Source organism: Pleurodeles waltl, chromosome 5 (genome assembly GCF_031143425.1).
Source record: "Pleurodeles waltl isolate 20211129_DDA chromosome 5, aPleWal1.hap1.20221129, whole genome shotgun sequence".
Classification (NCBI taxonomy): Eukaryota; Metazoa; Chordata; class Amphibia; order Caudata; family Salamandridae; genus Pleurodeles; species Pleurodeles waltl.
In genome coordinates this window covers 1,627,101,334-1,627,120,496 of record NC_090444.1, presented here as the reverse complement: position 1 = coordinate 1,627,120,496, position 19,163 = coordinate 1,627,101,334, and positions in this window count along the sequence as shown.

Sequence of the window (19,163 nt, the reverse complement as noted above, 5' to 3'; positions counted from 1 at the left end):
GGGCTACAACCCCAACAGCAGCCAAGATGTCCAGGTAAAAGTCCAAGTGGAAGAGGAAGAGCAATTTCAGTGATGATGAGAATCAAATATCAGTAGCAGAAGTGACAAAAATGTAACTCCTACTGTTTGTCACCTCCAAATTCCCATGAGGGAGGAAGGAAGCCATTTGACAGGCCGTAGTAGATAAGATTAACAGTGTATTCCAAAACAAAAGGACAGTGTGAGAGTTGAAGAAGCGGTGGCATGATTATAAGCACAGGACCAAAGAGAAACTGGACAAGAACCTTTGGGCATCCATGCCGGCCAGAGGAGGACCTGAGGACCTGGAGGAGCTGGACCCGTTGGAGGAGCAGGTGGCATCATTCATCCTAACAGAGTTGGAGGCAGGAGTGGAAGGACATGACAGTGCTGCCCAGGTGGAGCAGGAACATCTACAGGGTAAGTGCCAACAAGTGATAATAAGGCATAACATGTAATGCTACTCATTAACACACAGTGCTGAGCTGCCTCACATATTAACTCATACATCATATTAATGAAAGTGTCTTTCCCAGTGACAATTTGTCCATCCCAATCTAGCCCTGTCAATTTTGTATGTCCATGTATAATGTGCCGTCCCAGTCCTGGTTGTTTCTTAAAGACTGTGACTTGTAGGATAATGTTTAACATGAGAGACCAGGACTACAATTCCCACAATACAAAGTTAAATACCAGGACAGCTGCAGCACTTCATGCATAAAGCTTAGAAACCTCCCCAAGCTGACTGTGACAATGCAGGCCACCCTTACACCATGAGGCAAATGTTCCTGTCTTGGACCTACATAGCCAAAAGTGGGGTGGAAAGTAAGGGAATTGAATGGGCTTGCCAGAGGATCAATTCTCACTCTAGAGAGGATCCATATGCTGAATATGAGAAGGGTCATATTTCACACGGCTTCCCTGATGTGCTGGGTGACATGTCACTGGTGTTGCCTGACTTGTTAGAGACCACACTACCTCCTGTCTTGTAAAAATGATCAGTAGGTTTGGGGCTGAATGCAAGTGAATCATACGAGAGGTTCATGAGTATGTGTTGAACGCAAAGATGGGGTGTAAGCTTGGTTGGCCCCTGGTAGTATAGTGGCATGTCAGTGTGGCAGAGCACATTAAACTGGCAGTGTGTCCAAAAGTAGAGTCATTGAATCTCAAGGAGGTGAGGTGTAATATGTGTGCAGCAAGGTAGCCTGAGTGATAGTCATGCACTGTTGTATAGAATTATTTTACATTTATGTAGCAGCTGTGAAGGGATGCTGTAGAAGAGGGCATTGCTCTATTACAGTCTACATGTTATGCGGCCTTGGGTGATGGTGTAGCAGATGTCAGTAGGGAGCCTTCAGAAGAGAATTACAACTATGCTACAAATGTCAAAGCAGGAGGATGTGAAACAGGGATATGTGAAGTGACAGGGCGAGTCAGGTGTCCTGAATGATAGGCAGGTTTAGGAGATGTTTGGAGTATGAGTTGTTTGGGCCTACTTGTCTGGACAATCAGGGCAGGATACATGGTACTGCATGGCATCAATAATATCTTGTGAGGTACTGCATCAGACATAGTTCACACATACAGGTAGGCATGTTGTGAAAATGCATATTACACATCATGTTGGTGGTGTTTGTGTCACCTGGGTGTCATCAGTGTGTGACATTAGGTGGAGTGCCTGGCATGGATTCAAGATTGCCAGAGGAGTCATATCCATGTGCAACTCAACAAATAGGCAACTTTGGAAATGCAGAATTTGAGTGAACTCCAGTAGATGTGCATTACCAAGTGTGATGGTGCCTATTCTCAGAGAAGGTTGACAGTGCCTCTGTTCCTGACTCTGGAGATGAGTGTGTGTGTGCTAGTAAACTACAGGATTACATACAAATATGTAAACTATGGTAAGTGATTGCCCTAGCCCATCCTTGCAGTGTAGCAAGGTTGGTTTTGGGGTGGGGTTGTGTAGATGCATGTGAAAAATGTGCTTCCCAGGACCCATGAATGCACACATTTCATGCAGGACAGCACAATTAGGCAGTGCAATATTGCAATGGCATAATGTGGAATCAATTATTTACCAGTGGAATGTCAGGGTCTGTCAATATGTATCACTTACTTGACTGCCACACAGTCAAAATCCATCCCACAACACCCAAATGTCTACATTCAAAGAATGGGGCCTGAGAGGTATGTGAGCCAATATCACTTTTGGACGTCTCTACATAGTTCTACCACAGTGAACATAACAACGTGACAAATACATATCATAACCTAAAGGCTCACACTGAAGAGATCCTAAGGTACAAAAATAAACATGGTTGCACTAATATTAGGCACATACTCACGGCCAGACACTTTCTGAAGTTGATTCATAACCAGGCCACACAAGGATTTACAAGGGTATCAACATACCTTGGATGTCATTATGCATGAAATTAAAGTAATTGTTGCTGTGTTACTGTGTCAAATGATGAATGGAAAGCAAAGCTACATTGGGATATGTAGGTGAACAATGTTCTTCTGAACCTGACAGGCATAAAATGTTTAGAGTGTAAATGTAATCACATAGTGAGACTCATGTAATTGAAACTTAGCACGTAGGCAAACAATGTGACATCCGTCAAGTGCCACACTTCACAGGTTTTAAATGATGCTGGAGCTCTTCCAGGGAGGCGTGGATACAATCTTGATATATATTCAGCTAAGAGCCATGGCACACATGCATAATGTTGCAAGAGTTTGTGTGTTACTAGCAGGCACAAGTGTGTCCCAGTGCTGCCTGCAATTTGTATTATGTTGTCAAACAAATCTACTAACAATACTTTCGCTATCAGCTTCACACAGAGTTCAACAGTAGTATGCTGCCTGTGTTGCACTGTGATTAACATTTCAAACAGAGGTACAGTTTCATTGGCAATGTCTTGAGAAGGCTTCACACTTGACCCAGTTGTCTGATAGACTATCAATTACCCATAGGCCACTGCCAAAGAAACATTTTGCTACAAAGAATGCACGTCAATACCCATATCATGTATGCAAATCAACTTACTTCATGCTAACAACTCAAAAATATCAAATGATGAAAAAGTGGTGAAAGTATGAAATGTTTAATATTAAAACCACCTAAATTACCCACACCTATATAGCTAAACTAACTAACCTTATCACTAACTTACATTAGCCTAACATCATACACTACCTACACCTACCTAGACTATCCTACCTAACCTTCACTCTAGCCTACTCTATCTTAACCTGTCCTAAACTATCTCACTGACGATACACAAGACAGGATAAACATCAACCCCGCCTACCTTAATACCAATACAGCAGCACAATACATAAGCAACCACTTCCTAAACATAGACTACCTATACATGTTAATCTAAACAATTATATTTACATATTTACTGTTTACTAGATTAACACACATACTGCACATCAACATCCCCACCCACTTTAAATGTATACAAGTATATAAACACACTTAAAAACGACTACTTCATGTAACATGTTAAAAGACTTACACTAACCTATACTGGTCCTATACTAAATAGTAACCTACACTATGCAGAAATAACTATAACTAACAAACAACATGTGGGGAAAGGGAAGTGTACAAGAGAGAGTCGTACTTGGGCACTGATTCATTCCATTGCCTACTGCATTGTGAGCATTATGGCACGGAGACTTGCAAGCTCACCCTCAATGCCTGGCACATGATCTTTGAGTTCCTGTGGATCCCTAAGGACATGGGCCTCAAGTGCTGGACCAGTGGCACAGGTGTGCTGTCTGTGTGTGTCTGATAGCTGTTGAGCATTTGATGGGCCTGGAATGTTCTGAGGCAGATCTTGGCTATGTTGGGCATCGTTCTGTGTGCTTGTGGCCTTTGAAGGTCCTTGCTGTCTATACCTGCCTGCATTCCATGTTCCTGCAGCCTTTTCTCCCTTCTACTTGACCCCATTTTCTGTAGACCTTGGCGACTTTACATATGCAGCTATAGCGCAAACGGATGTTGAGGTTTTTGGCCTCTTCATCTGTCATGTGGACTAGGGAAGTAAAAAAATAATGTATTAGCTACAGTTTGAAATGTGCATGATGTCTGCAAGAATAGGGTAACAGTGTCAGACAATTACATGTGGCAAGCCAAGCCAGGACAAAAGATTGGGAAAGAGATATGAAAAATGTATCTTCTGTACAAAGGCATCTACTAATCAAACAAGGCCAAATGACTCAAGTGCTGTTGGTGAAGTCATATGATATGGAAATTCATTTTGGCATTTTGACATCCATCATAGCTACAGGTAGCTGTGAGGGCTCCAAAAGATCTTAAGTGTTGATCAACACCTATTGTCTTTCACATTGTTCTTCGGTTGCATGAGACTGCTGTGTTTCCACACGTTACTGCTGTCTGGATAATGTGTCACACCTCATATGTACCAGTGTCAAAATCAGATATGGACATAGCCAAGCATGCCGTGTCCAGACAAGTTAAGCCAGGTTATGCTACCTAGCTGCAACATTTGACAAATCACTGTTTGTTATGTATGCGCAATATTTTGGATGTCACATTTTGCTTACTGGGACCATCAGCAGATTTAGTGCTAGATGATGGTACATGTGCTATAGGCGACCTATTGGTTACTGGCCAAAATCACCACAGCAGGGAAAGAAGACTTAGGGGCTGATTTAGAACTCAGCGGATGTTTTAGTATATCACAACAGTGACGGATGTCCCATCCCTTTAAATCTAAATATCATTATCTTCTATGGGATTTAGATTTAGGCAGACGGAATATCAGTCACTGTGGTGACGGAATAACCAATCCGCCTAGTGCTAAATCGGGCCCTTAGTCTACTGTTGTTGCATACTTTTTACCTACATGCACAATTACAGGAATTCTTGTACATTTGACTACATTCTGTGTATAAGCTCTGTTGTGCGTGTACACTCAGGGAAAAATGGTTACATGTGAGGGAAACATCCACATCAACATCATAATTGTACTGCTATCATGGACCACACACAAAACTTATGGAGCTACAGCCACGTAATCATAACACTTATTGGTATCGTTGGGATCCTGGAAGCTATCAATTTTGATCTTGGTGTATGGTGCAGGTCCACCTACAAGACAACAAAAGGAGCATTGCATTGTAAATAGTGCAAATACACCCTCTGCATATATCATGAACTGTTCTATGGCATCCCAGTGATCTGCCAATTTCACAACATTAAACACACATACATATACATTGTCTGTAGATATGAGATGCAACTAGTCACCTAACATGGCAGAGGTGACTGTATGTTGATGCTCAGACATATCCCCCAAAACATGCCTGTGGCATGCCTTAGGCATGTGGCTGTTTTGTGTACTGCTGTGTACCGTCATCTCCGGGCCACTTGCACCACAGGAGCAAAACCAATGGCCCAATACAGGGCAAAGTAGTCACTGCTGATTTGCGCAAAGCATGCAACTGTGCAACCTGGTGCCAAGGTGTGTGCCTTTGAAAAGGATATACATCTCTGTCCTGTAAGAGCCACCTAACTGGAAAAGTGTAATGATGCAACACACTTGAGAATGTTAATATGATAGGAGCTTCAACATGACAGTCCTCCTCACACCTGATCTGTGCCAGGTTAAAAAATTTAGGATCATGCCCTGCACAAACACCGTATGTGAAATCAGGGCATGTTTCCAGAGGAAAGCATGTCTATTTTACATGTTTAAGCCACATTACATTGGACAGGCCCCTGATGCTGGGTCTGCATTGAGAAAAGGCACTGCGTTGATTCTCCAGCCACAATGCAGGTGTTTTGCATGAATTTTCAGCCACAGGACGGGCTGTGTGTAGTATTTTCTGGCGTGCATACAGCGGTGCATGGATTTTCCCCCACAGGCCACCAGTTTCCACTTCAAAGGGCCCATGGACTGGATTTGTTACCACTTAGAAAGTCAGGACTCTCAGCAAAAGAGCCCAGGCACTGGCAGATGAAGTCTTTGATATCCCTGAGATTTCACAACAAGAGGTAAGCTCAGGCCAAGCACTTGGAGAAACTTCACAAGCAGGAGGTAGAACGCAATGTCCATTCCTTCCACTCCCAGGGCAGAAGCAGCAGTAACAGGCCAGCACAGCGAAGCAAAAGGCAGAGTGGCACTGCCTCCTCAAGCATCCAGCTCTTCTCCCTGGCAGAGTCTCCTCTTGATCCAGAAGTATTCTGAAGTTGTGGAGTCAGCAGTCCAATACTTATACTCAGGGGTGGCCCCTACATGAGAGAAGAAGAGTGTCGCCCTGCTAAAAATATGCCCCAAAAATGCCATAGAGCTGAAAAATAAAATGATAATACATTTTCTTTATTACCATTTTATTTTTCAGCAACCTGTCCTGAACCAAGTGTCAGGATGGGGCGGGGCCACTTCTGCTCTGCTGCTGAGTGACAGCAGCAGGGAGCTGTGCACTTTAGTTTGAAGTGTGCCTGTCCCTTTGGCCGGCCATCTTGCAATGGCCAGCATGACATGCATACTTTAAACTTCTCTAACCAAAGCACAGGCCTCCAGTGCTCTGGTGAGCACTGAGAGAGGCTGCTCCCACCAATCTTGTTGCTCGGTTTCATGATGGTCTGCATGAAACCAGTGTCAGGATTTGGTAACGCTGTTTCCTGGTCCCCGTGTGGCATTGGAGCCATGACAAGAGGATGGTGCCATGAGGAGAGGAAGACCCATGGCCGTCAAGTAAGTGCCTTTTCTTTTTTTAGAGAAAAAATATTATTACTGTATCCCCTACCATAAATACAAACCAGCCATCTCTGCTTATACTCATTTCTGCCTTCGAAGTAGGCAAACTTCCACGGAATGCCTATGTAGTTCACAAGACCCTACCTCTCCCCGCACTGGCCCGAGACACACTCCAGGAGGTTGGAGACTGTATTGTGTAAGGACAGCTACAGCCCTATTCGGGTGAAAGTGTCACACCACAGCTTCCTATGTGTGGCTCTCTAGAGTGAATTCACAAACAGACCAACTGTCAGTCTGACACAGACATTTATTCATCAGCCAGGTAGAGGCACAGAATGGTTAATCAAGAGAATGCCCACTTTCTAAAAGTGGCATTTGCAAACTTACAATCTAAAAACCAACTTCAAACAAAGATGTATTTCTAAATTGTGAGTTCAGAGATCCCAAACTCCATATCTCTATCTACTTCCAATGGGAAACTGTACTTATAAGATATTTCAAGGCAATCCCCAAGTAACCCTATGGGCGAGATAGGCCTGGCAATAGTGAAAAACTGAATTTAGCAGTATTTCACTATCAGTGCTGCAGGTACACTAGTAGCATTTGATATAAGGCCCTGGGCACACACAGAACACTTTACTAGGGACTTTCTAGTAAATCATAGAGAAACCAATTACCAATCTAATTTAGACAGAAAGCATATGCACTTTAGCACTGGTTTGCAGTGGTAAAGTGCCCAGAGTCATAAAGCGAACAAAAACAGGTCACAAAAAATAGGAGAAAGGAGTCAAAAAGTTTAGGGATAACCCTGCAGAAAGTGCCATTTCCAACAAATTCACAACCTGGAAGAAATAGACTTTTCAAGTTTGATGTCTCTGGAATCACAATTTCAAATCACAACTTATGTTGAAGTTGAAATGTGATTCGCAATTCCGAAAATGGCACTTTTAGAAAGTTGGTATTTTTTTTACTTTAACCATTAGGTTCCTGCTGCCTGTCTGTGATCACATGTCTACGGTGGGGGACATCTGGGGTTTGTGTATTTCCTCTAGTCAGCTAGACACAAACCAAGCTTAGGTGTCACTTGATGTGCCATCTGTGTTCTGATGGGCCATCTGGGTAGGATGGGAGAGAGGAGCTGAACACAGCCTCACTTACACCTGAAAAGGTGTTCTGTCAACACAAAAAGGGCTGCATACTCCCTGTAGTGAGTCTGAAGCCTGGGTAGAAAGAGAAGGACATCTGTGCACTTCAAAGTCATCTCTTTATAGGCTCCCCACTTCAAAGGCACCCCTAGGTATAAGAATCTGACCACACACCATCAAGTCAGTATACCTCTAGACTCTGCTAGGAAGAAAGACTGCTGTGCTCTTGAATGCCTGCCACTCTGCTGGACTCCTGCTTTTCTGTGCTGACCTATGCCTGCTGTCCTTGTGCCTGGGAGTAAAAAGGACTGGACCGCCATCTCTCCATCCCAGAACCCCAAGTGACTCCAAGGGTTAGTTGGCTAGCCTCCTGATCTGAAGTCTCGGGGTCATAACAGAATTCCATCCACCCTACTCCTGCACATGGATCTGGCCACCTATGAGTCTGTCCTGCCAAGTGGTGCCACCCCAGACCTGGCCCTTTGGAAGTGGGCCTAAGGTGCATGCTCCAGCGGATCCAACGCATCCTCTGCTCGAGGAGCAGAATCAATACCTTTCTGCTATTGCCTGAAGGAAATCGACATATCACCTCTACTGCATGAAATGAATCCGGCACAACCAGAATCGCATCACCTCTATACCTCACATCTCAAAACTAGCGCATTGCTTCAAAAAACAACACTGCAGTGTTTTTCTGTGCACAAGGTCCTCGCATCCCTGTCAACAGCAGCCTCGACGCAGCCGCCAAGACACTGCATCACAGCCTCTGCGCTCATCAGAATCAAGCCATCTCCTCGACTGTCCAACACATCTTCAACATTGATGCATCGTGAACTCACACCACAGCCTCACTGTATCACGGAACTGCTGCACCACCGCTGTTGCATGGACAAAAGTGATGCATCCCCTCTACTGTGTTGTTTGGAACCGACACATTGCTCCACACCCAGAAATAAAGGTACATTGGTTCATGGCTGGTTTAGACATTTGACTTTGTCCCAGTCTTTTGCAACCAGATATCCTTGGTTTGCTTTTTTGTATTCTAATCACTGCTTTGCAGTTTATTCTTTAAACATTCATAACTCAAGTTCTTCTTATTAAATGTAGGTCATTTTGGTCTTCTTTTATTTATTAAGCTCAATTCAATGGTTCTAACCTGGTGTGGGATCCTATTTGGTGATGTTTTCACTGTTTTACTGTTTGAAGTGTTGCACAATTACTTTATACATTGCCTTCAAGTTAAGCCTGACTGCTTTGTGCCAAGCTACCAGAGGATAAAAACAAGTTAATTTGGGGCTTGCTTGTGCCTTACCCTTACAAGAATTGTGATTGCTGCTTAACTAGGGCTCACACCTCAGTCAACAAACAACCCAATTTCTTACAATAAATAATAGCAATAAAACCCTTAAATTCTGTGCTTCAACCAATTATTTTTGAACAACCAATGTGGAGCTAACACTTAGTGCAATTATGTTTCAAATCTAGGATATAGAATGTTTCTGGTGTGTTGTGGTTTATCAATATTGAAATTACACAAAATTAGACAAATTATAAAAATAATTTGCTTTTATTCTTCACAACAGGTAATCATTTATTATGTTTATGTCTTCACACAGTTCAAACATACATAAGTGCAAACCAATATTGGTTTTCTTCTACAATCCCTTTGAGGCCACTTTCACTTCTCTTTTATACAATAAACAGGATTACATAACATTTTGAAATATATACTTACCCTGACATCATAATAATAGTTTAGGTATTTAACATACACCCAGATTAGTACTTGTCATTTTCAACAACACACCTATTGGAATTAATCCAAGAATCTGTAAATGTAGTTTGAGAAAAAGATACATTTTAACACACCGGTGTGCAAGTATCTTAACTTCTAGATCTGTACATCACTTGTTGCATTACTTATACAATCCAAGATTCACCAATAAATGTATAGTACTGCAGAAGATGACAGTGAGATGTGGCCCATAAATCAGTCAGGAAAAGACTGCACATTTTTAACTTTATAATTAAGTATATTGGCATCCCCATATCACAACTATTCTTATTTTGTACTTACATTTATGCACTTGACATTTTAAATAGACGAAAAAACCCATCTGCATATAGAAACTATGAGAGTATTCTATATGTGATACTTTGAAAAACAATCCAATCCAATTAAATCTAGTTTGATTTGTAGAGTGTAGCTTATCACCCGTGAGGGTATCCAAGTGCTGAGGTTTCACTTGAACAAGCAGGACTTGAGCCTTCTTCTGAATTCCAACAAGGAGAGTTATGTCAGTAGGTGAAGTAGGAGGTTGTTTGAAGATTTTGCGACAAAGTAGTTGAATGATCATCCTGTGCTGTTGCTGCAACCTATGCAGGGGGTGTTGGCAAGAAAGAGAAAGGCAGAGTGCAGGTGTCTGGACGGGAGCTGGAAATTCAGTCAGTGGTTGATGTAATTGGGTCCTTGGTTGTGGAGAGTTTTGAAGGTGTGGATCAGTATCTTGAGTTTACATTTCTTCTGCAACGGAAGTCAGTAGAGCTTTCTGAGATGGGGGTGAGGAGGCTCTGCTTGGGAAGATTGAGAATGAGTCTGGCTGCTGAGTTCTGCATGGACTGTAATCTCTTGAGAAGTTGTATGGTGATCCCTGCATAGAGAGTATTGCTGTAGTGCAGTCAGTTGGTGATCAAGGCTTGACTGAGGGTTCATCTAGAGTCAACAGGGAGCTATTTCAAAAATTTGCAGAGCCTGAGGGAGCAAGAGGTGGAGACTGAGTTGATATGTTTCCTCATGTCGAATCTGTCATTCAGGATGATCCCAAGGTTGGGGGGGGCTGGTGGTGTTGGTGGAGTTCCTAGTTCGAAGGGCTACCATGCATTGTTCCATGTGGGGGAGTGAAGTTCCAAAGATAAGCAGCTCTGTTTTGTCAGTGTTGAGATGTAGGCAGTTGCTTTTCATCCAGTCAGCGATGTTTGTTATGCAACGGTAGAAGTTTGTTAGCATGGTGTATGGATCTTCAGATAGGGTTAGAATGAGTTGGGTGTCGACAGCCTAGAAAATGATGTTCAGTCAATACGATCTCACAACATCTGCCAGTGAGGTGATGTAGGTGTTGAAGAAGTTGGGGCTGAGGGAGGAGCCTCGATGGACGCCACAGATGATGTTCTTTGGTTTCGAGGTGAAAGGCAGGAGGCATATTCTCTGTGTTCTTCCTGTGAGGAAGGAAGGGATCCACTTGAGGGCGTTTCCCCGGATTCCGATATGGATGTTTTTTTGAGAATGGGCTTGACTTCTGCATGCTCTTGTTCTTCCAGCAAGGTGGCCAAGGTGATTAATGCATTGAGGATGGAGGTGAGCTCAGTGATGATAATTTTTCTACCCAGGTTGAAAATGTAGTGGGGAGCATGGGTCCATGGGTGGTGCTCCTGAGTGTATGGAGCTCATGATGTCTGTGGTGTCTTGAATGCTGACCTCGTCCTGGGAGGTGAGCAGGTGGCCCTTTTCTTCACCCATGGGGTCTGGCTGGCTGAGGGTATCGGTGGGCTGGGGGGCAAATTTATTATAGATAGTAGTGATCATGTTGTGGAAGAATGCCAGGGAGTTGCAGAGCTCTGGTGAGGGGGTGATGTCATTGTTGGTGGCTGATGGGCTGATGAACTCTGTGACGATGTCGAAGAGCACCTTGCTGTGGTTGGAGTTTTCTTTGAGGTTGTAGCTTGGTCATGTACCAGCTGGCCTGTTTGGAGTATCTTGGTGGGTTTGAAGAGGGAGACTGAGTTGGCCCAGTTGGTGATCCAAGCGGAGAAGTTCTTGACCACTTTTTCAAGGTAGGCTGCAGTGTGTGGGTGGGAGGTGTTATTGTGTTGGTCCAACAGTCCTCTGAGATCTTGTTCCAGCTGCGGTGTGATGCAGTGGATGGTTTGGGAGTACTGCCAGGTCATCCGGCAAAGGTAAAATGATCAATGACATGGTCAGCCCAAGTAAGCTCGTGACGTGGCTTTATTTGATCCTTTTGATAGCCAAGAAGTTTGGGTTGAGTGTGTGTCCTTCGATGTGGGTGGGGTCAGTGACCAGTTGGGTAATGCCGATGTTGTTCATGCTTTCGAGGAGGTTAGTGGATTGGTGTTGTTAGGGTCGTTGAGGTGGAAGTTTATGTCTCTGAGAAAGATGTAGTTGTTGAACTCTATGGCGAGTGGGGTGATGAAGTTGGGTATAGCATTGCAGAAGCTGGGGTGAGGCCCTGGAGGTCTGTAAGTGAAGGTGTCTCCGACAGTGGTATTGTTGTCAGTTCGGAGTTGGAAGATGAGTTGTTCTATTATTGAGGTAACTTCATCTGCGGGGGTGGTGCAGTGGATGTTTTCCTTATGGATGATGGTGATTCCACCTGCGTGCTTCCTGATGCGGTCTCAGTGAATGACCTTGCAGCTGTCCGGTGTGGCAGTAGCAATGTAAGGTGTCGGAGCAGGGTTGAGTCAGGTTTTGGTGAGAAACATGGCATTGAGGGTATTGTTGGGGATGGTGTCCACGGTTTCGGTGCCATGTTTGCATAGTGATCGTACATTGAGAAGGAGCTTGCCTGTAGAGGTTGCGGTCGGCATGGAGGTGATCCTTGTGTGTGGTGGGTCTTTTGTGGTGAAGGAAAAGTAGCAGTGCTGGCAGGGGAAGAGCTTGACCTTGGAGCAGAGGTGGTGTTGCTGCAGTTGTTGCTACAGAGTCCTGGATTGCGGGTGTTGAGCTCGGCAGCTGAGTATTGTTGGGGGGTGGTGTTGCAGCAGTTGTTTTTGTGGAGTCCTGTGTTCGGGGCTTCGAGCTCAGCAGTGGTGTTTTTTCGGGGGTTGGTAGGCCCAGTGTTCCTGGTGCTGGGCACAGTCCAGGTGCAGATGGGCACAGACGGGCTTGCCTTTGGTGTGCCTTAGTAAACACGCTTACCTAATCATGCCCTGCCACCTACATTAAAAATAATAGAAGGAAACCACCTAAAAGTAATGGCACATATTCCAATGTCAGGTAATAAAGGATAAGATGGCAAAATAGTTATTTTGTTTTTCAAAAACCTACCCTCATGGAAAGAAGTTGTCTGCTACTTCTTGTCTAAGGTAATTTTATTCTTCCTCACCACTGTCACCTGCATGGTGCAATTCTACAATATCACCCTGGGCATCGTTGTTGCAATCATCATCTGTTGCTGTTATACTGTTTAAAACTAATATATAGAAATCCAACAGATTCCCTGATCTACGTTCGCCTCTCCTATGAAATGAGGACTTTCGTGGAGTAAAGAGGAGTATATATATATATATATATATATATATATATATAGATATATATATATATATATATATATATATATATATATATTTAGGTCTATGTTGACAGCGCAACTGTTTTATGACCTTTTACGCTACACCAGCATTATTCCGTAGTTCTTTGCTTCCACACAAATGCATACTCATTCCTACGCTATCTACTTGAAGTACTACCATACAACACTCTTTTAAAGCCAGACCTGTTGGCATTGCCAATGCTTCTATATGTATCAAATCAAAAGCTCAGGTGTGCAGGTTTAACCGCCATGCCAACAATGATGGAAAGTGAAGTCATAATCTGGCGGGTGGAGATTCCACTATCACATCTCTGTCAGCCTTTTTGTGGCAAATTCTCCATTGACAGAGGAGCTTAAAGATGATAGAGATGAAGGAGGCTGGATACGTTTTTGTCCATCATAGCACAAGCATATAAATTGGGTGGTCGAATGGTCATGATGAAGGATGGATGCTATATCAATTCTTAATGGTCCAGACGCAACTTTCAAGATATAAATCCAGACCCTTGCTGTGGAATTGTATGCAGAATACACTTCCATGTTGAGGAAAGACAGCCCCATAGGGAATCATGGGCCAGATGTAGCAACAAACCAAATTGCGAGTTGCAATTTGCGAGTCCACCCGACTCGCAAATTGCAACTCGCAATTTGGTATGCAGTACGGTGTCTCAGACACCGACTGCGACTCGCTATGGGGTCGCAATGACCCACCTCATGAATATTCATGAGGTGGGTCGCAAATTGCGGCCCCATAGCGAGTATAGGCACTCGCAAACATGGAGGCCTGCTGTCGTCAGCAGACCTCCATGTTCGTGACTGCTTTTAAATAAAGCAGTTTTTTTTTTTTTTAAGTGTACCCCGTTTTCCGTACAGGAAAATGAGCTGCACTTAAAAAAAAAACGAAACCTTTAGTTTCTGTATTTTTTCAGGGCAGGGAGTGGTCCCTTGGACCACTCCCTGCCCTGAAAAAATATTTTTGGGTCCAGTCACAAAACCTTCCATGGGGACCCCTTCCAATTTGCGAGTGGGTTACCATCCACTTGAAGTGGATGGTAACTGCGATGCCATTTGCGACCGCGTACGCGGTCGCAAATGGTATTGCATCCCACTGCGAGTCGCAAATAGGAAGGGAACACCCCTTCCTATTTGCGAGTCGGAAATGCATTTTGCGAGTCGGTTCCGACTCGCAAAATGCATTTCTGCATAGGAAACTGCGACAAATTTTGCCGTTTGCGAGTCGCAAACAGTTTCCTACATCTGGCCCCATGTTTCCCCATCACAAACCTCTTCCCCTATACACCAACAAAGAATGTATTGCTCTGTTCCCTTTCCCACCCTTCAAAATGATTTACTCCAGCCATTCACAAACTCACAAGGAAAGTTGGAAGGTGTCTACCAATAAACGTAAAACATCTTGTTTCATCTGAGTGACACATGCCTGTCAGTGATATTACATATGCAAAGTATTGTGAAACAAATTGCTTTACACCCACATGCACACACACCAAAACTGACTTCCAAGCGTTTATGCATAGAAAGTAAGAAAAAATAGTTATTCTTTACCAATTAGCAAATTATAAAGCACTTCAGGCCAGATGTATTAAATACCTTTTTTGCATTTCCAAAATACCAACTCTTTAGAAATCGCTATGTAGGAAACACAAAATCGTACGTACAAAAATAGAGATTCCGTAATAGCGTTTCCTACAGTGTAGGAACACTGGCATAACAAAGGACCCCAAAACCCCCAGTGTGCAGGAGGACCTTCGAGCTCCAGGGGGCGCACTCAGTGCATAACACTATGCGCAGGCAGTATGCGCCTTGCCTGAGAGCTCCTGACTAGGTGTGGGGGCCCTCCTTGTACTTTGCTGGGGGGGACTCTCAAGTTTTGTTATGCCACTGTGTAGGTATAGCTATTACGAAATCGCTATTTAGGTAATACCAAACTATTTTTTCCTATGGGCCTAAAGTATGAATGGTTTAGCATTTCCTAATTTGCAGTTTCCTAACAGGGAATCGCAAATTAGGAAATGCTAAAGCAAGGGTGAGGTTCGGACTAAGGCCACCCCTTGCTGCATCCCGAAAAAAGTGGTGCACATGTAAAGCCCATGTGTGCCCTTTATTGCATTTTCAAATGCTTTTTTTTTTATTGCACATGGTTACCATTGGCGTGAAGTTGATGGTAATTGCATTTCTTAAATGGTCATTTTGCATTTAGGAAATGCTTTGTACATGTGCCAAGAAATCGCAAATATCAAATCCCTATTTGCGATTTCCTCTTTAGGGAATCGTAAACTGCGATTTCTACAGGGCATTTTGCGATTCCCCAAAGTCCTTTGTACATAGGAAAAGGCTGTTTTGCATTTCTTAACGGGCCGAAATTGCAATTCGGGCTGTTAATAAATGCAAAAGGTCTCTGTACATCTGGCCCTTCATCTCCTCCGTAGAAAAAATGACCCTTAACAACTTTAACAATTTTATACATATGCACACCCTATTTACCACCATTTACATTTTGACACTAATAATGCGCTGGTGATTTTTTGAGAGCTGCCAATAGTGGCACAACGTAATAAAAGAATAGTGTAGTTTATTTTCATGCAGAGTTTGTCCAATAAAAAAATCAGATAACACTATAATTAGTTTCATAGGATTTCCTACTTCCCGTTAATGAATTTCAAAGTTACTGCTGCATAAAGTCATTGTTTATGCCTGGGGAATTTATTGCTTTGGGATTCGTGATCAAAAAATGGCTCCCGTGGGAAGAACAGGTTGATATTTTTTCTTTCAGGCTTTCAATTATTTTCATTTTGCCAATACGTCTGATGTTAGCGGGTGACTGCAGCTTAGCCTGTGCACATATTCAGTCTCGTCCATCATTTGTGTACAGGCTTCTGAGCCTCACTCAGCAAATCACGTTTTGCAATTTATGAAATGTAAAGGCATGGGGCTCATGCACATTTATTTGATCTAAATTTGGATTTTTTTTACGAAGGGATTCTTTAAGCAGAAATTCCAAATGCATCCTGGCTTCAAAGTTTATATCCGTGTTTCCGTATTGAACACACTCACAATGTAACATATTTACATTTTCAAGGCGGCACATGGCAAATAAACAGGTACTGGTGGAGTGTGTCTTTTAAAAGCAATATAATTATGTTTATGTGTTAAGAGTTAGTGTAGTGTGCTGTTTTTCTGAAAAACACGAAGCTGTACTTTTCCAAGAAGTTATGTGTGTGTAGCCGTAGTAAATTATTTCTCATGAGAACAGGCTTGCTCAAGGCTATGTTCTTGCTAGCTGCAACAGTGTAATTCGTAACAGGTGCAAGGTTAACCCTACTACGGAAAGACAATGAAGACACTTACTGGAGCGCAAAGTGTAACTTTTTCTACCTGACATTCCAACCGTTGAAGACGTCAATAACATGGACCTATCCGCGACATGAGAACCGTGATTTGTGGAAAATTCTAGCAAGGTGCTTACCAAATTATTGGACAGAGATAACGATGCACCAAATTCTGTTCAATGAGGAATTTGGGACTAGTTAGACAGTTTTGATTTAACAGCGTGACTCAAGGAGAAATCTGACACTTTTGGACATTATTCTATCTTTCCCCTTTTGAGCTACTGAGCAATTATTCTTTCAGCATTTTACCTTGATACTTCAAACCATCTTCTTCCCCATTCTTGCCCGATGCTAACTTCTCCTTTATCTGAGGGAAGTGATATTCCTTAGCTATGCTATCTTGAGACTTTGCCCCATCCTATCTTTGCTGATGCCGATGAACTGATGTCCTGAGGATGAAGACTGACGCTGCTCGCTGATCTGTTGGATTGGTAACTATCTGATGCAAATTGTGATTGTCTATTTGCCTTTTGTTTCTAGGCACCAACTGCTATTTTGAAAGAGGCCTTTGTATAGATGCTTACTAAATTCGTGTTCACTAAAATGTTTTGCATGAAGCCCAACATGCTGATGTTAATTTGATGTTAGTTAGGGCGTTCAATAATCTTATGCAAATAGACAAATAACTGAGTTCTTGCTTTGTTGAATCATGTAGTAATGAAACTCTGCTAAGTTGATTCATATTAATGATGTGCCTAAATACTGAATGGATATTTTCTATGCATTGATTAATTGCGTTTTGATTGCTAATTAGAAGAGTTTCTAATCATGTTTATTGATGTTGAGATTAACAGATATGATATTAGATTGTAACTAGTAGGGAAATAAATATCCTAACCCTTAACTAAATTAGTGTGGTTATTCATGACTGAAAGTTCAATTATTGATTCTTATTGATTAGTTTATTGATTAGTGATTGTAATTATTGATTGTATATTGATTTGTTGTTTGATGATGACAAGAAAACATTTCGTACTGGGAAGTCCTCAAACGTGGTCCAAAGGTTTGTCGACCTAAACGCGTCTCCTTGTAAGTTTACTTATTAAGGCTCTGACGCGCTAACAGTACCACCAAAGAACAGACCTTTAACTTTTCAAACAGGGAATTCAATATTAGGGCGTGCTATATCCAAAACGTGCTCCTCAGCATGTCATAACACTCCATGTTCAGCAGTATCCATAGTTGGTTTTCTTTTAACAACCCCAGTAAATTCTGCAGCTTGTAGTCTTTGCTGTGTTCAAGTTTCAGAACATAACTGCTTTCTAAAAGCAAAGCTAAGGCCTGGATGGAGGGGACTCCCCTTCCTAATTGCGACTCGCAAACCCGTTTTGCGATTCGGTAACCAGGTTACCGAATCGCAAAAGAGGTTTTGTGTATTGCAAACTGCAGTTTGCACGTCGCAAACAGCAAAACTCGCTGTTTGCGGCGTGCAAACTGTTTGCCACATCTGGCCCCAAATAGCAAATGGGCATGAGCTATAGACATACAAGTCAGGAGGAATTGTTAAAGAAAATATTCTGGAACATACTCACGCAGTGGTAAAAGAGCAACTTATTGTAACCACAGGCAATGCAAATTATATAGATTGGTTTGAGGAAAACCTTGGGGAAATGAAAGCCATCTAATAGAGACTTAATGAGGAGCAGACACGAATTTTGGTCAAATATCAAAATGTGTGTGAAGAGCAGGTACTAAGTAAAATCTATTTTGCAAAAACAGAAGCAACTATAACAGCATTACAAAATAATGAAACATGTATGATAATGCATTTATTTTCATATACAATTATGTATTATTTATAAAGAAAGATGATCAAAAGAAAGGTGGTGTGTTTTATGGGACACTATTAGGCCACTGCACACATTTCAAATAGGCCTGGCTTATTCAACCATATGAATTTTGTATAATTGTGTAATTTGTTTGTTGTTTCTCTAAGGAAAGTGGAGCAAGCAAAAATATGCTGTAAGAGTGAGGATGAAATAGAGGGGCAGAGGTGAGAAAACTAAGAGATACTTTATGAAGTACAAAGTGTGAATAACATGTGATATATCAACCTGTGTGGTTACAAAGAAGACTCAATGTTCAAAAGGGATTGTTGCAAGCATGTTGAGGTCCCCATGTTTTTTTCCTGACATCTGTGTTCAAGGTTCCCATACACTAATATCAGTATGAGAAAACATAGACTGGTAACATGGCAGGTAGAAAGGGAGAAAGTGAGACGAGAAACAGTGAGAGAAAGAGAAATGGAATGGAAAAGTTGAAAGTGATCAGCATCATGAGGACATCTAGGACCCGGGTTGATCACCCCATTTTAGCTTTATTTTAGTGTTCATATTTTAGGCGTCTTAGTAAGGCTGCTTTAAGCAATGATTTTTACATATTTTTATCATCTGGCTTTTATTCCAGGAAAGCAAGGAACACGCTGTTTGATTAGTTAACCTTTACATGACACATAATTGGTACATTCTGTCCAATGCTAGACGAACACTGTACACAATATGCTGGTTTGTGCTGCCCATTCTGGAG